Below are 27,049 nucleotides of genomic sequence, written 5' to 3'. Positions count from 1 at the left end.
ACTGCTGGGACCTGCAGTGTGTAGGGACAATCACAGTGTGTGGGGACAGCCTCATGCCACTGTCCCCAGAGTGCCCACTGAGATCAGTCTGCTTGTGGTTATCAGTCTGGGAAACCTCCTGGAGAATGCTTTGGGGCCTCCTGGGGCGTCCAGGGCACTGGAGCAAACCAAGGAAACCAAGTGGGACAGTGAGCTGCTGGGACCTGCTGAGTGTCAGAGCTGGCAGGGAATGGTTTGGGAGGCTCTGGTTGCTGTCCTGGGATGGGGAACAGGAATTGCAGCCTCTTGGAGATGCCTGGATCCTGAAAGAAAAGGCAGCAGAGTGTGGGGAGATGGGCCCTGGGCTGTGCTGGGAGGGTGTGGAGGTGTCCTGGTGGTGGCCTCATCCTGGCAGAGAGGGTGGCACAGCACTCTGTGCCTTGTGATGGGCTCCAGTGACAGCTGTGGTGAGGCTGCAGGGGCAGGGTCACAGAGGGGAGGTTGGGGTGCTGGGGCTGTGATGTCCTGCTCTGGCACGTCTGACCCTGCTCAGGTGGGCTCACCTTGGCTCCTCTGCTCTCCCCCAGCATGGATGGGACCCATCCCAGGGCTCTGCCTGGAGGAGTAGCCCCTGCTTTGGGGGGGGGGGGCTGGGTCTGCTCAGCCCCTCCTGCAGACCAAGCAATTGGGAGTTCTTCTGTCTTACAAATTCAATTTACTTTTCTCTGACCCAAATGTCTTTCCTACCTTGCCAAGGAAGCATCTGATCAGCAGCAATTAGCAAAGCAAGCTGCAGAGCCTCAGGGAACACTTGGCAGATGTTTGGAGCTCTGCGGGGGTAGGGGCAGGCCCTGGCAGGGCAGGGGAAGAGGCATCTCCGGGGAGGCAGCACTGGCACCTGGGCACCTCTCCACAGGCACAGCCTCTGCAGCCAGGGCAGGGGATGAGCCTGGGAAGGGTCCAGAAGCAGCTGAGGGAGCTGGAAAGGGGCTCAGCCTGGAGAAAAGGAGGCTCAGGGGGCACCTTCTGGCTCTGCACAGCTCCTGACAGGAGGGGACAGCTGGGGGGGTCAGGCTCTGCTCCAGGGAACAGGGACAGGAGGAGATGAAATGGCCTCCAGTTGCACCAGGGGAGGTTTAGATTGGATAATATGGAAAATTTCTTAATGGGAAGGATGCTCAGGCACTGGCACAGCTGCCCAGGGCAGTGGTGGAGTCACCATCCCTGGGAAGTGTTCAAAAAAGGTGTGGCTGTGGCACCTGGGGCCATGGGTTAGTGGTGGCCTTGGCAGTGCTGGGTTAAGGGCTGGATTCAATGACCTTAGAGGGATTTTCCAACCTTTATTTATCTGTGATTCCAAGCCCCCATGGCTGCCCAGGTTTCTGCCATGGTTTGATCTCAGCTCACCTTGCCTTGCTGCTGCTCACCAGAGCATCCAGGGAGAAGCTGGACTCAGGCACTGCCTTCCCATCCATCATCAGTGATGCTCTTTTCATTTACTTTTTGGGCTTCACCTTTTTAATCCAGCTGTCTCCTGCCTTACAAATGTTCTTCCCTCAATTACTTACACCAGGCTGCAGGGCTGGTTCCATCCATCTGTGGCTGAGTTGGCAGAGCACAGGAGGGGCCACCCCAGCCACTGTCCCCTCCTCCCCAGCCCCCACTGGTGCCCAGCTGTCCTGCCCCTGGCAGGGGAGGCCTTCCCTGAGCTCTCAGCACTGAGCCCATCCCGAGGGGCTCCTGCAGGGGGTGGGAGCAGGCAGCTCCCCTCCTCCTTCCCGGGGATGCAGGGGGAGCCTTCCCCTTCCCTGTGCCCCAGTGCTGCTGTGGGGATTCTCTCTACATGCACACGAGGAAGGTGCCTGCCTCTTCCAAAGAGCGAGCTGGAGAGCAGGCAGCTTCTTCCTGCCCTGTGGAGCAGCTCCTGTCCCATCCATCCCCGGGCACGGGCTGGGCTGGAGGTCACCAGGAGAGGATGGCTCTGGGGGAGGAGCAGAGCCCTGCCATGAGCGCTGTGCCTCCCAGCCCACGCTCCAGGGAGGGACTTCCAGAGAAGGGATCCCGTGGCTGCTTGGGGCTGAGGTGCACTCGAGGCTGGTCCCCTCGTGGAAGGAGGGGCTGGAGGACACATCCCACCTGCCCCGAGGTGTCCCACTGAGCACAGTGCTGTCCTTCCCACGTGGCATTCCAGCTCCTGCCGTTTGCAGCAGTGCTCTGAGTGCTGTGCCCTGTCCTGCAGCCATGCAGAGCTGCTCAGGTGTGGCAGGACCCTCCCAATGCCAGGGCATGGCACAGCCATCTCTCCCTCTGCCAAATCCCAGAAAAGGGACCAACCCCACCATTCCTGCACCAAGACTGCTTCATCCCCTCCTAATGCTCTTATCTTGAAGGCTCCTCTCAGATTAAAGGCCCAGCAGCCAGTTCCCTCCCTGGATTTATTGCAATGCCGTTTTCTTCCCCTAATCCGATCCGGGTGTAAGCTGCTCTTTGGGAAGTGCATGGGGAGGACAGATGTGCCTGTCCCTGCTGCAGCAGCCAGGGTGGCAGAGGGCAGTGGGGAGGTGCCCTGCCCTTCTTGGTGCCATCTCTGACTCTTCTCAAGCCTTGAACCCCATTGCTCCTCAAACTGCTGAGAGCAGCTCTGTGGAGCCCCAGGTTGGTTTGGGCTCCTCACAATCAGAGTCCAGAGAAGGGAACGGGGCTGGGGAAGGAGCTGGAGCACCAGGAGCAGCTGAGGGAGCTGGAAAGGGGCTCAGCCTGGAGAAAAGGAGGCTCAGGGGAGCCCTTCTGGCTCTGCACAGCTCCTGACAGGAGGGGACAGCCAGGGGGGGTTTGGGCTGTGCTCCCAGGGAACAGGGACAGGATGAGAGGAAATGGCCTCAAGCTGTGCCAGGGGACGTTTAGTTTGGGTATTTAGGAAAATTTCTTCATGGGAAGGGTGCTCAGGCACTGGCACAGCTGCCCAGGGCAGTGGTGGAGTCACTGTCCTCGGAAGTGCTCAAAAGGCGAGTGGCACCTGGGGACAGGGGTGAACATGGTGGCAGTGCTGGCTGGATTTAGTGATCCAGCAGGTCCTTCCCACCTTAACAGCTCTGTGCTCTGAGGCAGGGCAGAGCCTGGGGTGCACCCACAGCTCCCTGGGCTCACGTGTGCATTGTCCCTCCTCAGCCCGAGCTGCCACCACCCACAGCCGGCACATGGGCCACCAGCGTCCCCCCGCCCGCCGCGGATGACGGCAGCGTCCTGCAGCAGCTGTGCCACCCAGGAGAGCTGTGCCACCCAGGAGAGCTGTGCCACCTGCAGCAGCTGTGCCACCCAGGAGAGCCACGCCCAGCCCGTGAGTGCTCGGGGCAGGATTTGGGGACACGGGGTGGCTCCAGGGGTTCTGTGGGTGAGGGGCACAAGGAGGCTGTGGACGCTGGGGGTTGTGTCCTCTCGTGGGGTGCTGCTCTCTGCCCAGTGTGGCAGCAGAGGTGCTGCTGGCAGAGCAGGGGCACGGGGCTGCTAAGGGGACAGGGCTGAGCTGCTGTGAGGGGCTGGCAATGCCCCAGCATGGGGACACAGGGTGGCTGGAGGACACTGCTGTGGACACTGCAGGGCACTGTTGCAGGTGTCCCTGGGGCAGGGAGGGCTGTGAGCAATGCCAGAGCCCGGGAGCAGCGGGGGCAGAGCCCACAGGGAGCCCCAGCCAGGTGGGGAGCAGACCCACAGCCCAGCATGGGCTCCCTGGGGCTGCCCTGGCCGTGCTTTGCCCTGGGCTCTGCACCCTCAGCCTGGGATGTGCTCCCCAGGCTCTGGGCTCGCTGTGGGCACGCTGGGCACGAGCAGGGTGCAGGGGCTCAGCACCATGACTGGCCAGGGAAGGAGGCTCCTGCAGGGAACGTGCCAGCCCAGGGGAAGCCTGTGCTCCCCCTCAGGAAAGGACAGGGCTCTGGGCTTGGGCAGAGCTGTGGCAGCTGCTGGCCCCTGGGGAAGGGACGTGTTCTGAAAGCACAGGCAGGGTGAACACACAGGCCAGACCTGCAGAGGAATGAATCCCATGGCTTTCCCACATCAGCAAAGATTTCCTGGTGTGTTCCAGAAGTGACACCAGCTCCATCAGCCCAGCCCACCAAAAGCCCACTCAAAGAGTCTGGGTTTGGCCTCCCAAGGGGAGAAGATGGGCAGAAAACCCAGTGAGCTTCCAAAGCATGTCAGGGGATTGTCCTTCACAGCCTGGCAGCAGCTGTGGGAGCCCAAGGGCTGGGAGTGCTGCAGGGGCTTCTGTGGGTGCCCTGTCCTGCCCTGGGTGCCCTGTCCTGCCCTGGGTGCCCTGTCCTGCTGTGCCACCAGCCAGAAGTAAAGCACAGCTTCCCCAGAGAGCTGTGTGGGGAGCTCAGGCGCTCCCAGCACGGCTCTTCCTCACTGCAGCTGCTGCTGTGAGTGTGTCACAGGATAATCCATGGGGGGTTTGGCCAAGCTGATCTCTTTGCCCCTCTTTGGGCCAATCCAAGGGGTCTTTGCAGCCTTCTGGGCCATTCTGGAAGAAGAGCTCTGCAGGCTGGATTCTGGAGGGCTCTCCCAATATCAAGGCTCTGGCAGTGGTGCAGGGATGTGAAGGAGATTTGGGGATGAGGATGGAGGTCAGACACCCACCCATGGGGTGGCTGCTGTGCTGGGATGAGGATTCAGGCCCTGCCCAACCCAATCACAGCCCCTCTGTATGGCAGGGAAGCCTTCCTCAGCCCTCCTCTTCCTCCCAGCAGTGTCAGCTGGGCAGTGCCTGGTGAAGGCTGGGACCCAGCCACACTCTGGGCAGCACCAGGGACAGGGACAAGGACAGGAGGTCGGGTGGGTTTGGGTGTTCCCTGGAGGTGACATCAAGAGGAAGCATGAGACAAAACTTACTTTGGGATTTGGGAAGGAAGACCTGGGATCAAATGGTCCCAGTTCCCATGGGGCACAATGGTGAAAGGTTCACAGGACAGTGAGGTCCTTAGGGTGGGAGAAACCTCTGGGAATGCCCCTGGGTATTGGGGCGTCCCCAGACCCCCTGGGTGGGACTCCCCTCCCCTGGGGGACCCGAACACCATGGTGGGAGCAGCAGCAGCCCCAGTGCCCTGCCCCCAGCAGTCATCAGCTGCCTCCTTCCCTTCACTGCAGCTGCTGGATTTCTCTCTGGGCTGTTTTTTTAATGTATGTGACACATGTTTGGTTCAAAGCGTTTAATTGCCTCTTGGGATGCATTTCATTTATTCTTATTATTATTAAGAGAGAAATTGGAGTTGTTGGGTTTGCTTTATTTTGCTATTTTTTTCCTTCTTTTTTTTTTTTCTTTTCTCTATCCTGTAAGAAAAGGGTGAGGGAAAAAACTCCACATATGCCTCCAGCATGTGTGTGCCCAGCCTCTTTCCTCTGTGCCCCCAGCCTCTCTCCTCAATTCCTTTCATCCTCTCCTGCTGCTCCTGACCAGGAGTGGTGATCCCTCTCCAATCCCTCTCCAATCCCTCTCCACCTGGGATGAGAGGGTACAAGAGCCCTGGGATGTCTTTGCTTGTGTTGCTCAAGGGTCAGGTCAGGGCTGTGTGCATGGGATGTGCTCCTGCCCTGCCCGTGCCACTGGGATACCCCTGGGTGGGAATGGTGGCATTTCCTGCTTTGGGGACGGGGAAAGGCCAGGATGGATGTTAAAGGTTGGTGTCTGTGGCCTGGGCCACGCTTTCAGAGCAGGGTCTGTGCAAGCAAAGCTCTGCAGATCCATCTCCTGGCTGAAGCCAAAGCTGGAGTCACACACCTGGGAAAAACCCCTGGGCACTTGGGAGGGGATAAATGGAGATTCTCTGGGATAGGCAGAGATCCAGACAGGAAATGGATTTGGGTTGTGTGGAGATAAAAGAGGAAACTGGACAGAGAGATGGCTGGAGGACAGAGGCAGGCAGGGATGGATGGATGATGGATGGATGGATGGATGGATGGATGATGGATGGATGGATGGATGATGGATGGATGGATGGATGATGGATGGATGATGGATGGATGATGGATGGATGATGGATGGATGGATGATGGATGGATGGATGGATGGATGATGGATGGATGGATGGATGATGGATGGATGATGGATGGATGGATGATGGATGGATGATGGATGGAGGGATGGATGATGGATGGATGATGGATGGATGATGGATGGATGGATGGATGGATGGATGGATGGATGGATGGATGATGGATGGATGGATGGATGGATGGATGGATGATGGATGGATGGATGGATGATGGATGGATGATGGATGGATGGATGGATGATGGATGGATGGATGATGGATGGATGGATGGATGGATGGATGGATGGATGGATGGATGATGGATGGATGGATGGATGGATGGATGGATGGATGGATGGAGGGATGCGGGATGGATGGATGGATGGATGGATGGATGGATGGATGGATGGATGGATGCGGGATGGATGGATGGATGGATGGATGGATGGATGGATGGATGATGGATGGATGGATGGATGGATGGATGGATGGATGGATGGATGGATGGATGATGGATGGATGGATGGATGGATGGATGGATGGATGGATGGATGGATGGATGATGGATGGATGATGGATGGATGATGGATGGATGATGGATGGATGGAGGGATTTATCCTAAAGAGCTGCCTGAATCCAGAAAGGTGTGGTGGTGGATGCTGTGGTGGGAAGATGGGGCAGAGCCAGACCCACAGGCTCCACTGAGGGCAGGTGGATCCAACCCCACGCATCCCTCAGGGCTTCATCCCAGGGGCTTTGGTGCCTGGAATCCTCCCCAGGACCCTGCCCCAGACACGGCTCTGCTACCAGGGTTTGCTGTCCCTTGTTGTTAGGGTTTGATGTTTTAGTCTTCCTCCTCCTCAGCCCTCATCAGCATGAGCATTCCCATTAGGAATGGGTGGGCTGGGCCAAGCCTACAGGAATTTTCTGTCCCTTGTGAGAGGCACCCCCCTTCCTCCCTGCATCCCCTTTGCTCGGTCCCAGTGCCCAGAGCAGGAAGAGCCATGGATTTTAGGGGCAGATCTCCTCCTGAGGGGCTCCCTGCATTTCCTGAATCTGGGTTCCACAGTGCTCCTGCCCTGGGCTGAATCCCCTGAAATCTTGTTCCCTGGAAAGGAGGTTGCTGTCCCTGGATTCCTCCATCCACCAGTCCCTGAGGAACTCAAATCCAGTCTCTGTCTTCCTGGAGAGTTGTGCCAAACATTTGGGTGGCTCCCAAACCCCTGGTAATGAGGGATCTCATGCACCAGCAGATGTGGGGGTTGTTTCTCTGTGGGTCTGGGAAGATCTCCCCAGCCCAGCAGTGCCATGAGTCTGGGAGCAGAATGAGTTGCCAGGGTCTGGCAGTGTGGGGATGCATCAGCAGGCTGGGATTGGCAGTGGATGGCTTCCAGCATGGAATCACAGCTCTGGGAGGGGGCAGCCCTGCTCCTGGGGCTCAGCACCAACCCTGCTCTGTGCAGGTGAGCAGCTTGCCCAACAGCAGATGCCATATGGAACAGATCCCTCCACCCCCAGTCCAGCTTCCCCCAGACCTGGATCAGTGTCCCCATGGCCCAGAGCCCCCACAGCACCTGGCCTGTGCTCCCAGGGATGCTCTGCCCTTCGCAAAGCCCTTGTCCTGCTTCCAGCCAGCTGCCGCAGACCAGCGAGCCTTCTTCCCTCTGCCTTCTCCTCCTCCTCCTCCCACTTCCCAGGTCTGGAGGGAGAGCTCAGCTGGGGCTGTCTGTGCCAGAGACAAGCACAGGGAAATGGGAACGGCTGGTGCTGCTCCCGCCAGGCTGCCTGCCAGGGAAGCTTTGGCTTTATCTCCCGAGCCAGGCACCCTGGGAAGGGAACCAAGGCCTGCCTGGGGCAGGAGGAGGTGCTGGTGCTGCTCCAGACCCCTGGGCTCGCTCCAGAGGGGTTGTTTTCCTCCCAAGCAGCACTGCAGCACTCACACAGAAGGATTTGCAATGCAGAGGAAACCTCCCACCCGCCACGCGGCAGCGTGGGCAGCGAGCGGAGCCGGCAGCGGCTGCACTCCCACGGGCTGGGCCCCACACCCTGCCCTGCCCCGGCCCACCCTGGGCCAGTCCTGCCTCTGGCACCCCCTCCCTGCCAGGAGGGACCATGGAGACCCTCTGGGTACCGTGCCCCAGGACAGGGCTCTGCCCTGGGACCACAGAGGTGATGCTCTGCTCCCTGCTGCTTTGGAGCTTCTGTCTCCTTCCAGCGCTGCATTCCCTCAGCCACTGAGCAGGGACAGGGTGGCTGGCACAGCTGGCATGGCTGGCATCACTGAGTGCCTTTCTTGGCATCCTGGGCATGGGGAGGCAGTGCAGGTGTAGGACAGGGAGTCTGGGGTCTGGGATCCAGCAGATCCGTGTGTGACCCATGAGTGGGTGTTTGGCAGGAGGAAGGACCCCAAGGTGTCACAGGTCAGTCCCACATCCAAAGGCAGGACACGGCTCCTGGTGCCCTCAGGTCTTGCTGGGAGAGTGAGGGTGGCTGGTGGAGGTTGGTTTTGGAGGGACAGTGTATGTCTGGTCCTTAGTGAACCAGGAATTCCCACAGGCTGGGTGGGAGAGGGAACCATCCCTGGGTTTGGGGATGTTGGTCATATCCTTTCTGGGAAGGCCACCACGCTCTGCTCCCTGCAGAAGCTTCAGTGTCACCCATGGGGAGAAGAACACCCCTGCCAGGCCCAGAGCAGCTGTTTGTGCCCTCCTCAGTCCCTCCATGGGACTGGGAAGGTTTGGGTGATCTCAAGGTCACCCCTTTGCTCAGGCTGGGCTGAAGGACATCACAGTGCTTTGGGCTGCTGATCCTGGGGAAATGGGCTGTGGTGGCTCCCATTGCTTCCCCCTGAGCTGAGGGGGGTGTGGGGTGATCTGGAGGGAATGCCTTGGGATTTCTGGGCTCTGGCAGGACATTCAGGGTTGACCCAGGCAGGACATTCAGGGTTGAACAAGGAGTCCAGAGCACAGCCCCATCTCCTCCCACCCTCGTTGCCCCCACACCCTGCTGAGCAGGAGGCCTGAGCCCCATCCTGGGCAGTGGAGGATGCCCTGCTCTGTCCTGAGCTGGCACCTGTGCTGTCACCTGTGCTGTCACCTGGCTGAGTCAGGGTGGGAGCTGCAGGGACCTGTGCTGGAGCACTGGATTCCACTGCTGGGGACACTGCAGGACACATTTCCATGGAAGTCCAGGAAGGTGAAGGGGCTTTCCCTGCTCTCCTGGTTTTCCAGCACTGCTGGGCTGCTGTTGTCCCTCTGGACTGGATGCACATGGCAGGGGCTGGAGCTAGATAAGCTTTAAGGTCTCTCCCAAGCCAAAATATTCTGTGATTCTACATCAGGAGCTCTGCTCCCTCACAAAGGGTGGGTTGGCAGGAGGGGAGGAATTTCTCCAGCTTCTGAGAGGAGGCAGAGCTCCCCCTTGGAGAGCCCTGGGGAGTGGGACCCCCGGGATGCTCGGCAGGGCTATGTTTTCCTGTTCAGAGCACAACTGTCAATGGCAAAGTCTCGGCACAGACTTCAGTGCTGAGAAACACTGTGGGCTGGGACATTTTGGAGAAGATTTTTAGCTGCAGCAAAGAAATTTGGCAGCTTGGAAGCAATCTAATCATCCTCCTCCCATATGCTTGGTGCTATTTAAAAGGGAGCATGTACCCAATTCCTTCCGACCAGCACGCTGACATTTCCACAGTGCGTTTGGAAATAAATTTGGCATCCGCTGTCAGAATCTCAGACTGAGCCCAGAGTGGCTAATTTGGGCTCTGAGTGCCTCTGCAGAGCACCTTTCCCTGCTGGCAATGCCCAAGGAGCCACAGCAGGGTCTGCTTCCCACGGGCACTACCAGCCTTGGGGACTGGGGGAGGCAGAGCCTGGGGCCTGGCTGGTGGCTCCAGCCCTTCCCAGCAGCCCCTCAAGCTGAGGAGGCTTCAGGGTGGGGCTGTGCTGGCTCTCCTGAGGCACAGCACAGAGACACGGGGAACCCTGAATGCCTGGGCTCATCCTGAGCCAGGGCTCTGTCCTGCTCCGGGCCCTGGGCTCGCCAGAAATCTCCCTGAAACCTCTCTGAAACCTCTCTGAAACCTCTCTGAAACCTCCCTGAAACCTCTCCAGAAACCCCTCTGAAACCTCTCTGAAACCTCCCTGAAACCTCTCCTGCCCAACGCCCAGGGCTGGCAGGCCGTGGAGGGGCACTTGGGGGGCATTTAGGGTCCCCCCAGCTCCCCTCTGCTGTCAGACAGCTGGAGAGCCGGGGGGATGCCCAAGGAGTGTGGGGGTGGCAGCGCTGGGCTCTGTGCTCTGCTTCAGCTGCACCCGGGAAAGGGGCAGGGAAGGGGGGCTGCTGCCACCTGCCTTGGGGGGACACGTGTGGGAACCTGGGCACGACTGTCCCCATCCCACAAGTGTGACAGCGAGGATGGCTCCTGTCCCCATCCCGCAGGTGTGACAGGGAGGTGTGGTTCCTGTCCCCATCCCTCAGGTGTGACAGCGAGGATGGCTCCAGGCACACGGGATGTTTGGAATGTTTGGAGGCTGTGTCTGGTGTCCTGCCCGCCTGTCCATGCTTGGGCCGGGGTCAATGGGCTGTCCCTGGAGATGACACCGGGTGCCACCTCCCTCAGCGGGATCTGTCCCCTCCCCTCATCCGCAATCCCAGCTTCCCTCGGGTCCCCAGCCCCGCCGAGCCCTGGCCACAGCCGGGACTCAGGGGACGCAGGGCTCTGAGCCCAGCCAGCCCGGGGGACAGCCTTCCTCCCCTCCTCTTCCTCCCAGTGCTGCTGTGCTGGGGTGAGGGAGGAAGAGGAGGGCAGGTTGGGAACACTGGTGGGCTGGATGGGGAATCCGTGCCCGGGAGCATCCCCGTGTCCCCCCTGTGCCATTGGCCTCGCTGGCGCCGCTGCAGCGGGATCAGAGCCGGTGAGCCGTGAGCTGAGCCCGCCAGAGCCGCTCCCAAGGATTCGCGTGAATTATGGAGATGGGAATCACGCAGCAATCCAGGCATGGCCAATGTCCTGAGGGGGCGGCAGGGCTGGAGCTTCGCCGTCCGGGAGGTTTCCTGGGATCTAATTAGTGCTCAAACAGCCCCTCCTGGATGGGCTCCATGCCCGCCCTCAGCGCCCACCTCCGGCTCTGGCCGTGGGGACAGGGGACACGGGCTGGCACAGGGGACACAGGGTGGCACAGGGGACACAGGGTGGCACAGGGTCGGGGGCCATGGACACAGCCAGGGAAAGACATTGGGGCAGGAAAAGAACAGATCCCTCTGGCCCCAGGTAGGAGGTGGGAGCTGATGTCTCCCCTGCCCAGGCTGAGCACTGGAGCACAGGGACATGCTCAGGACAGGCTGGGACAGGCTGGGGACAGGTTGGGGACAGGTTGGGACAGGCTGGGGACAGGCTGGGATAGGTTGGGACATGCTGGGACAGGCTGGGACATGCTGGGACAGGCTGGGGACAGGCTGGGGACAGGCTGGGACAGGCTGGGGGTGTGCTGGGACAGGTTGGGGACAGGCTGGGGACAGGCTGGGGACAGGCTGGGACAGGCTGGGGACAGACTGGGACATGCTGGGGACAGGCTGGGGACGTGCTGGGAAGGCTGGGGACAGGTTGGGACAGGCTGGGGGTGTGCTGGGACAGGTTGGGGACAGGCTGGGGACAGGCTGGGGACAGGCTGGGACAGGCTGGGGACAGGCTGGGGGTGTGCTGGGACAGGTTGGGGACAGGCTGGGGACAGGCTGGGGACAGGCTGGGACAGGCTGGGGACAGGCTGGAGACAGGCTGGGGGTTTGCTGGGACAGGTTGGGGACAGGCTGGGGACAGGCTGGGGACAGGCTGGGACAGGCTGGGGACAGGCTGGGGGTGTGCTGGGACAGGCTGGGGACAGGCTGGGACAGGCTGGGACAGGCTGGGACAGACTGGGGACAGGCTGGGGACAGGCTGGGGACAGGCTGGGACAGGCTGGGACAGGCTGGGACAGACTGGGGACAGGCTGGGGACAGGCTGGGACAGACTGGGGACAGGCTGGGAGATGCTGGGACAGGCTGGGGACAGGCTGGGACAGGTTGGGGACAGGCTGGGACAGGTTGGGGACAGGCTGGGGACAGGCTGGGGACAGGCTGGGACAGGCTGGGGACAGACTGGGACATGCTGGGGACAGGCTGGGGACGTGCTGGGAAGGCTGGGGACAGGTTGGGACAGGCTGGGGGTGTGCTGGGACAGGTTGGGGACAGGCTGGGGACAGGCTGGGGACAGGCTGGGACAGGCTGGGGACAGGCTGGGGGTGTGCTGGGACAGGTTGGGGACAGGCTGGGGACAGGCTGGGGACAGGCTGGGACAGGCTGGGGACAGGCTGGAGACAGGCTGGGGGTTTGCTGGGACAGGTTGGGGACAGGCTGGGGACAGGCTGGGGACAGGCTGGGACAGGCTGGGGACAGGCTGGGGGTGTGCTGGGACAGGCTGGGGACAGGCTGGGACAGGCTGGGACAGGCTGGGACAGACTGGGGACAGGCTGGGGACAGGCTGGGGACAGGCTGGGACAGGCTGGGACAGGCTGGGACAGACTGGGGACAGGCTGGGGACAGGCTGGGACAGACTGGGGACAGGCTGGGAGATGCTGGGACAGGCTGGGGACAGGCTGGGACAGGTTGGGGACAGGCTGGGACAGGTTGGGGACAGGCTGGGACAGGTTGGGGACAGGCTGTTCCCCTGTTCAGTGCCTGGCAGCCCCTGGGATGGGCCATGTGCTGCACTGGGAGCAGCACTTCTGCTCTGCAGCAGAGCTGTGAGTGGGGCAGTCCTGCCCTGGAGCCCCTGGAAGGGCTCCTCCTTGTCACCTGAGGGTGACAAAGGCTGGATCCTTCATGGAGGGAAGAGCTGGAGCTTCCTCCATGGGCCTGATGCAGAGGCAGCAGCTGGTGCAGGCCTTGGGGCCTTGGTGGCCCAGCCCAGCCCCTCAGGGCTCGCTCCCAGGGCCCAGGGCAGGCTGGCACAGAGTTCTGGGCCTGGATCTCTCCTGGAGCTCCTCTCCCTCCCTCTGCTCTGCAGGGACATGCAGTGTGGCATGTGCTGGCTCAGGAGCAGTCCCAGCAGTGCCCTGACCCCATGCCAGGGCCCAGGGGTGCCTCAGCAGGGCCAGCACCCCTGGGTGCTCTGTACAGGGGATCCCTGCAGGTGCTGGGGAGGCTCCCCCAGGGCTGGGGCTGCAGCTCAATCCCTGCCAGGAGCCAAAGCCAGTCTGGGCTGCAATGGGAGGATCCTGATCCTGGCCACTCTAGCGTGTCCTTGGCTGAGGAGCCTCTGCCAGGCACAGCCAAGGGCTTTGCCCCTGCCTCAGGACAGGCCTGGGAGCAGGACAAGTCCTTCCTGCTCCAGGGGGCATCTGGGCAGGGATTCAGCCCTGGAGGAGCCATGGCTGCTCCTCTGGGCTGGTTTCTGCTGGGGAAAAGCAGCTGGAGAAAAACCCCCTGGAGGGGCTCCCTGGGGCTGATCCCTTTGTCCTGCATCAGCCCTGTGTGGGGGGACACCCCTGAGCACCCACCCCTCACCCTCCACAGCTGGCCCTGAGCCCTGGGGGTGTCCCAGTGCCACCAGGCACGGCCCCACCTCCCCCAGCAGGCACAGCCACAGCCCTGGCACAGCACAGGGGGCTGCAGAACCCTGGGGTCACTCACTCCCCTCTGTTCTCAGCTTGGCTGAAAGAGGTAAAGCTGTGGAGGAGTGATGAAGGAAGGTGGAGAGTCAGGGAATTATGGAATCCCCAAATGGTTTGGGTTGGGAGGGACATTAAAGCTCATCCAGTCCCACCCCCTGCCATGGCAGGGACACCTCCCACTGTCCCAGGCTGCTCCAAGCCCCCTCCAGCCTGGCCTTGGGCACTGCCAGGGATCCAGGGGCAGCCACAGCTGCTCTGGGCACCCTGTGCCAGGGCCTGCCCACCCTGCCAGGGAACAATTCCTGCCCAGTATCCCATCCATCCCTGTCCTCTGGCACTGGGAAGCCATTCCCTGTGTCCTGTCCCTCCATCCCTTGTCCCCAGTCCCTCTCCAGCTCTCCTGGAGCCCCTTTGAGCACTGGAAGGGGCTCTGAGCTCTCCCTGGATCCTTCTTGTCCCCAGTCTGACCATCCTCAGCTCTCCCAGCCTGGCTCCATAGTGAGGGACTCTGAGCTGGCTCTGGGAATGACATTGTGAAGCCCTTCATGTGCAACCAAGAGAAACATTGTGGGTGCAGTGATCCCCAGTGGACCCACACTGGGGGTGGTTCCTCATTTTCCCCTGCCCCTACACCCTCTGCAGAGACCTTGGAAGAGCCTCCTGCTCAGGTGGCCTCACACCAGCCCTGCAGGGCTGTGCTGAGCAGGGCTGGCTGCCCTGGGCAGGGCAGGAGCTGTGCCCAGCTGGTGAGGCCCTGGCACAGGGTGCCCAGAGCAGCTGGGGCTGCCCCTGCATCCCTGGCAGTGCCCAAGGCCAGGCTGGGTGGGGCTCCAGGACCCCTGCAGCCTGGTGGGAGGTGTCTGTGCCCTGGCAGGGGTGGAACAAGATGATTTTTAAATCCCTTCCCACCCAAAGCATTCTGGGCAGCCGTGGTTCTGTAGTGCCCAGCAGGTGCTGCCCTGACTGTTCCCAGGAGCCCAGAGAGGGCAGGGCAGGGAGGGCACAGCTCTGAGTCCTGGGGCCACTGGGCCTGCGGGGAGCCTGGACACACAGACACAGACAGGACACACAGACAGGACACACGGACAGGACACACAGACAGGGCACACGGACACAGACAGGACACACAGACACAGACAGGACACACAGACAGGACACACAGAGACAGGACACACGGACACAGACAGGACACACACACACAGGCACACAGACAGGACACACACACAGACAGGACACACAGACACAGACAGGACACACAGACAGAACACACAGACACAGACAGGACACACGGACACAGACAGGACACACACACACAGGCACACAGACAGGACACACACACAGACAGGACACACAGACACAGACAGGACACACAGACACACAGACAGGACACACAGACATGGACAGGACACACAGACACAGACAGGGCACACAGACACAGACAGGACACACGGACACAGACACAGACAGGATACACAGGGCGCACACACACAGACAGGACACACAGACACAGACACAGACAGGACACACAGACACAGACAGGACACACAGACACAGATGGGACACACAGACACAGACAGGGCACACAGACACAGACACACAGACATGGACAGGACACACAGACACAGACAGGACACATGGACACAGACACAGACAGGATACACAGGGCTCACACACACAGACAGGACACACAGACACAGACACAGACAGGACACACAGACACAGACAGGACACACAGACACAGACAGGACACACAGACACAGATGGGACACACACACACAGACAGGACACACAGACATGGACAGGACACACAGACAGCCCTTCCCAGCTGTGATATCCACACTGCACTGGATGGATGTGCCAGGATTCAGTGAGAAGTGACACCTGCCCTGTGTCCTTCTGTTGTCACTGCTGTTCTCTTCAGCAGTTTGGGGAGCTCTCTGCCCTGCCCAGGCCCTGGGGTGCTCCCCCTTCCCTGGCTGCAGGCAAAGGAGCCACCCCAGCTGCTCTTTGGGGGTACAGTGGCACCAAAGCAGAGGGGAGGGTGAAATCTGGGGTGGGCACACAGCCCAGTGGGAAGGCTGGGGTGACCTGGGTTCTTTTCCAGGCCTGGGGAGAAGTGAGTGACAGATGTGACAGATGTGGTTCCCATGACGACCCACAGCTGGCTGGGCAGGAGTTCCAGGGCAGGCAGCACCGTTTCCCTCCTCCAGGGAGCCTGGCTCGTTACAGATGCACTCGGAAATGGCCCTAGCCAGACGTGCTGGTGTTTTCCAACCTCTGGAGATAAAAGCATAGGGGATAATCATCCCAAAGGCTGCTCTGCTGGAGCTCCTGCCCCTGGCAGTGTGTGCCCATGGTCCCCCAGAGCTGGGCTGGTGGGTGGGGATGGAGGAGGAAGAGGGCAAGGAGAAGGAGACAGAGACTGAGAAGGAGGAGGAGGAGGAGGAAGAGGAAGGGCTTCCAGTGCCAGCACACACACATCCTATGGTTTGTGCTGTGTTGTTGCAAACTGGGGGATCAGGAACATGCACTGGGCTCAGAGCCAGCTAAACAGCTGGGAATCCTAGGGAAATCCTAAAATGGTTTGGGTTGGGAGGGACATTAAAGCTCAGCCAGTGCCACTCCTGCCATGGCAGGGACACCTTCCACTGTCCCAAACTGCTCCTAGCCCCAGTGTCCAACCTGGCCCTGGGCACTGCCAGGGATCCAGGGGCAGCCACAGCTGCTCTGGGCACCCTGTGCCAGGGCCTGCCCACCCTCACAGGGGAGAATTCCCTCCCAGTATCCCATCCATCCCTGCCCTCTGGCAGTGGGAAGCCATTCCCCTTGTCCTGGCATTCCAGGCCCTTGTCCCCAGTCCCTCTCCAGCTCTCCTGAAGCCCCTTTGGGCACTGGAAGGGGCTCTGAGCTCTCCCTGGCTCTTTCCTTTCTTCAAGCTGAACACCCCCCACCATGCTCCTGAGGAGCACCATCTCCTGATGGAGCTCTGCTCCATGGCTGCCTTCCTGCTGGAGCCTGAGGGATTCCTGAGCCCAGAATCCTTCCCGAGCTCTGCTGAGCCCTGGGGCAGCTGCACAGAACCTGCCCCACCTTCCCTGGGGAGGGAAGGGGCCCAGCAGCGAGGGGAGGAACACACAGGGCCAGCCTCTGCAACCCCCCGTGCCTGTTATTGCTATAATAAGTCTCAGTCATGTGTCTGGAAGGGCTGAAGGGAAAATCTATTTTTCTCCTGTTTCCCGGCTCTGCCTGTGACAGGGGCTCTGCGGGCACGGGCTCTGCAGAGCCGGCGCCGGCTTTTCCTGGTGTTTGTGTGGGTTTGCACATGGCAACGGCACAGAGAAAAACCTTCTTTTATTTTTTTTTTTTATTTTGAAGAAGCAAAAGCAAATGTGATTGTGAAAAGCAGCTCGAATTTGCAGGGAAGAGCCGGGAGAGGGGCAGGAATGCAGACAGGGATGGGAGCGCGCTCCGTTCTGGCACCGCTGTGGTTCCTGCTCATCCCACACAGCCCAGCCTGGGGGCTGTGCTCCAAGGACACCACAAACCAGCCTGGGCAGGTTCCTCATGGCCAAGGGGAAGCAGGTCAGCCTCAGGCTGGAATTCTGCAGGGAATTTCTGTGCTAGAAAGGATTCGGGGTGAATTTTTGGAGCATTTTCAATGCCTCAGTCTTCAGGTTGTGCCAGGGAAGGTTTGGATTCAGTATTAGGGAAAATTTCTTCATAGAAAAGCACTGGCACAGCTGCCCAGGGCAGTGGTGGAGTCACCATCCTGGAAGTGTTCAAAAACCGTGTGGATGTGGCACCTGGGGACACGGCTTAGTGGTGGCCTTGGCAGTGCTGGGTTAAGGATTGAATTCAATGGTCTCAGAGGGCTTCTCCAGCCTTAATGACTCCATCCTTTGGGAAGCTGTGGTGGCAGAGGGAATGGAGAGGTCAGGCTCTGCCAGGGCACCTGGAGCTCTGTGCTGAGGCAGCAGGAACAGCACCTCCGAGATCTGGTCAGCCCTGGTCACTGCTGGGGCTGTGGGGACAGTGGGCTGTGGGGACAGTGGGCTGTGGGGACAGTGCCACCTCGGCCTCCCAGCTGTGCCAGGCTCACCAGCTGCTCGTGCCAGGCTGTTCCCTCCGGCTCCTCCTGCCCTGGAGCCCCCGCAGCCCTGGGGGCTCCTGCTCTGCCCGCCCGGCTGCAGCAGCCGCCGCTCCTCGGGAAGCGTTCCCGGCTCCGGCCCATCGCGTCCCTCCCACGGCTGCTGCATGCGTCACTTTTTTCCCCTTCCTCACACAAGTGCCCTTTAGATATTTATACAGTGTTATCCTGTTCCCCTGCAGCGCTGCCTTTCTAGGCCATACAAATGAGATTCCCTCAGTCTCTGCTGTAACTCATCCTCCCAGCCCTGCCTCCCTCCGGCTTTTTGCTTTTTCCTTCTCCTGCCTGATGTCTCTGTCCCTGTAAGAGCCTCCCTGGGAATTGTAGGGCACGCTCTTACCACGGCATAAAAATAGGATTAGGAGCTGTTTTGTCCTGTGAAGGATTGTTCTGGGCTCCCAGCTGCAAACCCTTCTGTGCCCTGTTCCCACACGGGTGCCCAGCTCAGCCCCACCTCCTGCAGCAGCTCCTGGCACTGGGGGTTCTGTGGGACACCCCCAGCTCTGTCCCTGTCACTGAGCCTCCATGAGCAGCTGGACAGGGACACATCCTGCCTGCCCCACCTGTGCCTCCAGTGCCCCACACCATTCCTGGGGTGGCCCCTGCCCCATGCCAGACCCCAGAACAGCCCCCGAGCCTGGCTGTGGCTCTTGCGTCCTCCAAGTGCACCCTGACCCCTAGATATGAGTCACAAAACCCCTCTGCCCCACATCTGAGGGTGATGGTGTCCCTTCAACCTATGGGCCCCTGCACCCCTCAGTCCCACACCTATGGAGCCCAAAGCCCCCCTGACTCCTCTCTGTGTGTCCTTGTTCCCCCTTAACCTCACATCTATGGGTCCAAACACCCCCCCAGACCCAGTCTGAGGGGCCCAATGCACCCCTGACCCCCATCTGTGAGGTTCACACCCCATCTAAAGATCCAAACTCTCCTCAACTCCCCACTTATGGATCCCAACACCCCCTGACCCCCATCTGTGAGGTTCACACCCCATCTAAAGATCCAAACTCTCCTCAACTCCCCACTTATGGATCCCAACACCCCCTGACCCCCATCTGTGAGGTTCACACCCCATCTAAAGATCCAAACTCTCCTCAACTCCCCACTTATGGATCCCAACACTCCCTGACCCCCATATGTGAATACAAACAACTCCCCAAAGCCCATTTATGGGGCCCAAACACCCATTTATGTGTCTAGCACCCCCTAAATCCCCACTTGTGTGTCCTGACCCCCCATCCATGCCATACTTATGGCTCAGGGTCACCCAGGCCGTGTGGTCCCACAGGTGACACCCCATTACTCAATGGTGTTGGGCTGTCTCAGGGACTTCATCTCCTTGTTGATGTCCTGGCACTTCTCTGGGACGGCGCTGAGGGACACAGGGAGGGAAGATGTGGGGCCTGGGTGTGGTGCCAGTGCTGGTGTGCAGCCATCAGGAATTCCTGCCTGCATCTCCCAGGGTGCCCTCCTGGCTTGAGGCAGCCCCAGGTGGCTCTGGGGCAGTCCCTCCCCTGAGCTGTGACCAGGTGTGCCAGCGTCCCCCAGGCAGTGCCTGGCACCAGGGGCACAGCAGAGGCTCCTCCCTGGTGCCAGACCCTGGGCCTGGGGACTCAGGGGGGGTTGGGGCGTCCTGGAGTTCCAGACAGTTTGCTTGGAAAGAGAAGAGAAAAGAGAAAAGAGAAAAGAGAAAAGAGAGAAGAGAAGAGAAGAGAAGAGAAGAGAAGAGAAGAGAAGAGAAGAGAAGAGAAGAGAAGAGAAGAGAAGAGAAGAGAAGAGAAGAGAAGAGAAGAGAAGAGAAGAGAAGAGAAGAGAAGAGAAGAGAAGAGAAGAGAAGAGAAGAGAAGAGAAGAGAAGAGAAGAGAAGAGAAGAGCTTGTAGGAGACAGGGCTGCAAGAGGCCAGCTGTGCTGTGGTGTGTCCTTGTCCCTGATCCCTCCCTGGAATGCAGGGATCCAATCCCTGCCCTCCCTGCTCCAGGCTCTGCCCCACGCTGCCAGTCTGGGGCAGTGGCAGGAGGGGAGCACAGGAACATCAGCAGCTCCATGGTGTGACAGAGGTCACAGAGCCCAGGCAGGGCTCCCCAGGGGCTGCAGCCATTCCCACAGCAGCCACGTTCCATTTGATTCCCATTATCCCTGGAAACACAGATTCCATCTGCAGTTGCTGCTGCTGCTTTCCCCTGGCTCTGGAGCTGAGTGCCCTGTGCTCGTGGGGTGCTCGTGGGGTGCCCGTGGCAGAGCTGGCAGAGCCCCTGCCTGGCACAGACCCCAGCTCCCACCACTGCTCTGGTGACCAGAGTGACCTCTTGGGAGAAATTTGGGCGTTCCCAACAATCAAAAAGGTTTCTGTAATTCTTGCATCCATCATTCCCGGGGTTTGTCCATGGATTCTGCCAGGCTGTGATTTCACCCAGGTGTGCTCCTGTGTTGGCTGGTGTTGTGGACAAGGGGATGAGCTGGGGTTTGACCCCACTCAGGGACAGGGTTTGTCCCTGTCCCTCCCCTGCAGGATTCTGTTCTCCTGTGATGTCTCCTTGTCCTTTCCTGACCCTTCCCTGTGTGTGAGCTCAGGTGTCTCATGGCTGTTGCCTGCAGGGTGTCCAGGCTCTGCAGGGAGCTCTGGGGGATGCCCCACCCTTCAGCACCCTGCAGCATTGCTCTGTGAGCAGTGTCCCCCCTCCTGGCACTGTGGGGCTGCCGTGGTCACACGGACAGGACAGCCCCAGGCAAGGGGAGGATGTGTGGTCCCAGTGCTGTGGGGCCTCAGGAGTCCCAGTCCCAGCTTCTGGGGACTCGTTCCAAGGGTCCCCCAGCTCCCAGCAGGCAGAGAGGGCTCACCAGCACTCAGGCCCTGTCACACCTCAGGATGCCCATGTCCAGCACTCCTGGTCCTGCCAGCACCTGCCCAGCTTGGCAGAGGCAGCCCTGGACTCAGCACCAGCCTGGAGGAAGGGCTTGGTACCCCCCACCCCAGCACTGAACGCCCTGCAGTGCCCTGGGCTACCACAGCCATCCCCACCTTCCCATCCCACCTTACCCTGGGCTCCCAAACATTCCCACTGCCCCCATGCCATGCCATGCCATGCCATGCCATGCCCATGCCATGCATCCCATCCCATCCCATCCCATCCCATCCCATCCCATCCCATCCCATCCCATCCCATCCCTCCCCATCCCTCTCCCTGCCCAGCAGCTCTCAGGGGTCTCTGGTGTTCAGTCCCCTGAAATGCCACCATGTCACTGTTTCTCATCCCTGGCACATCCATCTGTTCCAGCTGGGAAGGGGGGAGATGAAGAGCCTCCCCTGAGGATGAGGAGGACTGCAGAGGCTGGGTGAAGCCTGCAGCTCCCTGTGCAGCCCCCCTTGGAGCCACATTGGACTGGGCTGAGCTGCCCAAGCCGGTGGGGACACCAGGGGCACACACAGGGCAGCTCCTGGGGCTTGGACACTTTACCAGAACCTTGGGGGCAGTTAAGTGCTGATTATCTGAGACGCTCCAAAGTGTCCCTGTCACAACAGCCTCTGGCCCAGAGCCTGCCTGGCTTATATTCCCTAAATTCACTCACTATCCAGGCAGCTGCTCCATGATCCACAGGCTGGTGTTGTGCATCCAGCCCAAGGGCTGATGGATCCCACGGGATCGTGTGGATTTGGGGGGGCTGCAGTGGGTTTGGCACTGGAGGGTTGGTTGAGCTGAGTGGGAGGGCACTGGGGGGATGCCAGGGCAGGACCTGGCTGTCCTTGGGGACACCAAACACAGCCTGTCCCCTGTGGGTGCCTCAGCCTGATCCAGCAGGGTCCCCTCCCATGCAGGGTGTGGCTCTAGGGTGTCCCTGGGGACAGACTTTGTGTTGTCCTTTGGGCCCCCAGCCCCACCTCACTCCTGCTGCTCTCTGCCTGTTCAGACCCCTGGCACCCTCGTGCTTCCATCCTTGTTTCCCTTAAAGGAGAAATCTCTGAAGGATTTGTCCTCTTTAAATCTGACAGAGGCTCTGCTGGGACTTGGAATGTCTCTGCCTTCCCCTGGCTCTGACAGGGCCTTTGATGTCTCTGTTTAATTCCCTCAGTGATGCCGGGGAGGTTCCTGCCTGCTGGAGAGGGAAGGGTTAACCCCCTTGATGGCCCTGTAAGCCTTTGGGAAGCCGTTGGAGCTGGGGACATTAATCCTGAAATGAAAAACCTGCATGGACAGGGCTGGCTGGGAAAGGAAACCACTGAACTGCTGGGAAGGCAGCGGAGCTGGGGGAGCACCTGTGGGGCTGGGAGCCCAAGGACAGCACAAAGGGGATAGGATGTGTTTTCAAACTCCCTGATTGTGATCTCAGTGTAGGATTTCACTGGCAGTGAGGCTCCTGGGTGATCCCTGCCATGCCAGACCTGAATCCCTCTGGATTTCCACGTTGTGGTTCAGATTTCTTTCCCCGGCGCTTGTGTGTTTCTGCTCCAGGGATAAGAGCAAAATGAAATCCTTCTTCCCCAGCTCTGGCAAAGCTGTCAGCAGCAATGGGAAAAGCACAGTGTGAGGGCAAGGAGCAGGAGCCTGGAGACCTGGATTCCCAGTGGAGCAGTGCTCAGGCTGGCAGGGCACAACAGGGCTCTGTGGGGCAGCCTGGGACAGCACAGGGACAGATCCTGTCTGTCAGGAACAGCCCAAGTGGGACAGTGGCTCTCCATCCCTTTGGCAGCACAGTTTCTCCATCCTTGACTTTTTTTGGACACAAAGCATCGCTCCCAGCAGGGGAGAGCTGGAGCCCATCACTCCCAGCAGGGGAGAGCTGGAGCCCATCACTCCACACACATGGGCAAAAGGATTTTCTGCAAGGCTGGCGTGGGATAACAAACAGTTCAGTCATTATAAACTGATCTGTGCCCCTGGGCCCTCCCCAGCAGGGACAGTGTCCATGGGGGTTTGTGCCTGTCCCCTCACCATGGTGGCACCACAGCATCCCACCACAGACAGTGGGGTTTTCCAGATGTCTGCAGAAGGCTCCTCTGCCCAGGAGGGACATCCCCCTGGGCAGGAGGGACACAGCCAGGGAAGGGCCAAGCCAGGCTCTGGCCTGGGGACAGGAGGGATTTCAGTCAGGAATGGGGACTAGGAGAGGGCCAAAGGCTGTCCATGAAAAACCTCAGAAAGTCAGGGACATGTGGCAGGGGCAGGGTCCTCCAGAGGCTGGTGAGGACCTGACCCATCCCTCAGGTGGTGGGAGAGGAGCTGGGGTTGGGCTGTGGAGCTGGGCTGGGCAGCTCTGTGCTCCCCCACACTGATCAACCTCTCTGTGCTCCCAGGATGTGGGGAAGGGGCTGCCAGGCTGGGCACAGCTGGCGGCACAGGCACAGCAGCCTGAGCTGACCCCTGGGCAGCACTGGCAGTGCTGGAGGGGATAGCTCTCCAAAGGCTGAGGGCTGGTCAGAGAAACCCTTCTTGTCAGAGACAGGAACTGCCCTGCACTAAGGCCAATTAAATTTTACAGGCATCTAAAAATTTAATTTGAGTATAATCTCCTTCGCCAGAGCCACAAGTCCCTGATAAATATTTTATTTTCCTCCAAGTAAAGAAGCTTTGGGATAATTAAAGCAAACAATGAGTCCTCCTCTCCTGTGAGCAGGGGCAAGGCCATGGCTTGTTCCCGGTGTTCCAGGGCAGGAGGAGCTCCCTGCACTCCCTGTGCTGTGTGGAGCACTGGGAACAGCTCCCAGGGAAACACGAGAGTTCTGCAGCAGCAGGAGGAGAGCAATGAGTGGCAGGCAGGTGGGGAGGTCTCAGCCTCCACTTTTGAGGATCCATTTTTCCCTCAAGGGAAGAAGTTGCTGCTTTCTCGGCCCCGTCCTGCATCCTTCCTTGGTGCTGCTCGCTGTTGCCACATTTCCCTTCACAGAGAAAAGCAAGGCACAATTCTTCCAAGGATTTCTGAGATTCACATTCGCTGAACCTCAGAGAAAGGGAAAACACAATTCTTATCACTTGCTGTGCCTGTGTGGTGCCAAAGTAGAAAGCAATATGGAGATTGTTTACCCACAGTGAGGATGTTTTGTTTCCTTGGCCTATCAGAGCCAGGTGTGTGTGTGTGTGTCAGCTGACAGTCACAAGATTCAGGGCAGTGTGTGCAGTGTGTGCAGGGTTAAATACTTAGCAGATTCAGATATATAAAATATCAGCAGATTTAGATATATAAAATAATATAGTATAATAATATAAAATAATATAGTATAATAAAGTAATTAATTAACCTTCTGATATCCATGGAGTCAAATACATCATTCTGTCCCCTTCATCAGAGTCATCTTTAATTTACAACAGCTCGCTCTCCTCCCAGTGGGACATTTAAAAAACCTTCTGCTCCAAGCTCGTTGTGGTGGGAAATGCAGCAGCAGTTGGAGATGCCATAGGTGGCACTTCAGACAAGGAAAGCTCTTCCCACCTGGCTGAGGCTGGAAGGGTTTTCTGTGCACTCACAGCCAGGGTTCTGTGCCAGGTAACCGAGCAGCAGTAGCTGCAGGAAGATGGATGTGGGAGAAGCAGGTGTTCCAAAGGATTCGTGTTCCTGGCCTTGGCACAGCTGGGCTCAGTGCAATGGTTCTGTCACAAACTGAGTGGCTGCACTGAGCAGAGAAATGGGGCTGGCAGGAAACACCATCAGGAGCCAGGCTGGGAGAGTTGGGAGTGTTCCCCTGGATGGGAGAAGGATCCAGGAAATCCCAGAGCCTCTTCTAGTGCCTAAAAGGGGCTCCAAGAGAGCTGGAGAGGGACTTTGGACAAGGGCCTGGAGGGACAGGACACAGGGAATGGCTTCCCACTACCAGAGGGCAGGGATGGATGGGATATTGGGCAGGAATTGTTCCCTGTGAGGGTGGGCAGGCCCTGGCACAGGGTGCCCAGAGCAGCTGTGGCTGCCCCTGGATCCCTGGAAGTGTCCAAGGCCAGGCTGGATGGGGCTGGGAGCAGTTTGGGACAGTGGGAGGTGTCCCTGCCATGGCAGGGGGTGGGACAAGATGAGCTTTAATGTCCCTTCCATGAATCATTCCATGAATCTGTAATTCCATGAAAATCTTCCACTCACCCAGGTGTCTGACTGTGCCAGAGAGGGTCAGAGTAGGATAACAGGCATGGATGGATGGATGGATGGATGGATGGATGGATGGATGGATGGATGGATGGATGGATGGATGGATAGATGGATGATGGATGGATGGATGATGGATGGATGGATGGACGGATGGATGGATGGATGGATGGATGGATGGATGATGGATGGATGGATGATGGATGGATGGATGATGGATGGATGATGGATGGATGGATGAATGGATGGATGATGGATGGATGGATGGATGGATGATGGATGGGTGATGGATGGATGATGGATGGATGGATGGATGGATGGATGGATGGATGGATGGATGGATGGATGGATGGATGGATGGATGGATGATGGATGGATGGATGATGGATGGATGGATGATGGATGGATGATGGATGGATGGATGAATGGATGGATGATGGATGGATGGATGGATGGATGGATGGATGGATGGATGATGGATGGATGGATGAATGGATGGATGATGGATGGATGGATGGATGGATGGATGGATGATGGATGGATGGATGAATGGATGGATGGATGGATGGATGGATGATGGATGGATGGATGATGGATGGATGATGGATGGATGGATGATGGATGGATGGATGGATGGATGGATGGATGATGGATGGATGGATGGATGGATGGATGGATGGATGGATGGATGGATGATGGATGGATGGATGGATGGATGGACGGATGGATGGATGGATGGATGGATGGATGGATGGATGGATGGACGGATGGATGATGGATGGATGGATGGATGATGGATCCATGGACGGGTGAGTTGGTGTCAGGGATGGCCAGATGGCCCCCACTGTCCCCTCCCCCTGCATCAGCCAAACTCAGGACATGGAGTACAGGCCAGGGCCCCGCAGACCCTGCAGGCAAACCAGGCAAGCAGCCCCCAGCTTCCTCCAGACCTTCCTTTCTTCCCACCTGCCCCTCTCAGCACCCATCCAGTGACATCCCCAGAGCTGTCCAGCTCCCAGTCCCCATGGAGGGGCTGTGATGGGGACAGAGCCCTGGCACTGTCCCCCAGGGCAGGGCTGAGGGTGGCACACCCTGGTCTGCGGCTGTGCAGAGCCAGATCTGTGCACTGTGATGGGGCTTTCTCTTTCAACTTTTTTTTTTTTTTTGGCTCTCTAGGATCCTGCTTGTAAAAACAGCCATAAAGAAGTTAAAAAGCAATGTGCTGGCTCAGAGGAGTCGTTCAATATCCTTATTAAAGATCCGCAGTGCTGGAGCTGGAACAGCTCCTGGCGCTCTGAGAACACCTTTCATCTCACGAGTTCCAGGCACTTTACAAGCACTAATGAATTAAACTTCATAACAGCCCTGTGCACAGAGCCCCACACACCAATTATTCATCTGGGGACACAATGCGGGCATTAAATAAAAATAATAAGCTGGTTAATTCTGCCTCTGCTCCGGCCTGGGGATTGTCTCCAAGCTGATTTCAATTCTTTCCCATTCATCCAGTGCTAATGGTCCCTGGCTCTCCTGTGCAGGGGAGGTGAGCAGGAGCTACAGCAGGTTTGGCACTCGGGCTCTGAGCAGGGGCATGGTCTGGGGTCTGCTCTGCTCCAGCCAAGCACCAAACCTCAGCTCCTCACCCTGGCCCAGGACAGCTCTCAGCAGGTGATCCACTTCATGTGAGTCCTGGGGGTGTCCTGTGCAGGGCCAGGAGCTGGACTCGATGGCCCTTGTGGGTCCCTTCCAGCTCAGGAGTTTCTGTCATTCTGTGAGTTTGTGATTCTGTGATTCTTCCCTCTTGCATTGGAGCAGATTCCCTGGGGCAGTGCTGAGAGGGGCAGGGGGAGCTGGTTTGGTTTGGTTTGGTTTGGTTTGGTTTGGTTTGGTTTGGTTTGGTTTGGTTTGGTTTGGTTTGGCTTGGTTTGGTTTGGTTGGTTTGGTTTGGTTGGTTTGGTTTGGTTGGTTGGTTTAGGTTTGGCTTGGTTTGGTTTGTTTAGGTTTGGTTTGGTTTGGTTGGTATGGTTTGGTTTGGTTTGGTTGGTATGGTTTGGTTGATTTGGTTTGGTTTGGTTGGTTTGGTTTGGTTTGGTCTGGTTTGTTTAGGTTTGGTTTGGTTTGATTTTGTCTGGTTTGGTTTGGTTAGGTTTGGTTTGGTTTGGTTTGGTTTGATTTCATTTGGTTT

The 27,049-nt window shown here is 58.7% G+C and overlaps 1 protein-coding gene across 8 annotated transcripts in view; it reads left to right on the top strand.

Moving 5' to 3' along the window:
• DLGAP4 (DLG associated protein 4) overlaps positions 1–27,049 on the top strand; it is a 153,836-nt gene that overhangs the window by 24,651 nt on the left and 102,136 nt on the right. For all 8 annotated transcript variants that reach the window (XM_036395941.2, XM_054516665.1, XM_054516664.1 and 5 more), the window contains exon 2: positions 3,148–3,316. The gene's annotated coding sequence lies outside the window, so the exon portion shown is untranslated. The remainder of the gene's footprint in view (positions 1–3,147; positions 3,317–27,049) is intronic.

This window comes from Molothrus ater, chromosome 17 (genome assembly GCF_012460135.2).
Source record: "Molothrus ater isolate BHLD 08-10-18 breed brown headed cowbird chromosome 17, BPBGC_Mater_1.1, whole genome shotgun sequence".
NCBI lineage: Eukaryota > Metazoa > Chordata > Aves > Passeriformes > Icteridae > Molothrus > Molothrus ater.
This window is presented reverse-complemented; position numbering and strand designations above follow the sequence as displayed.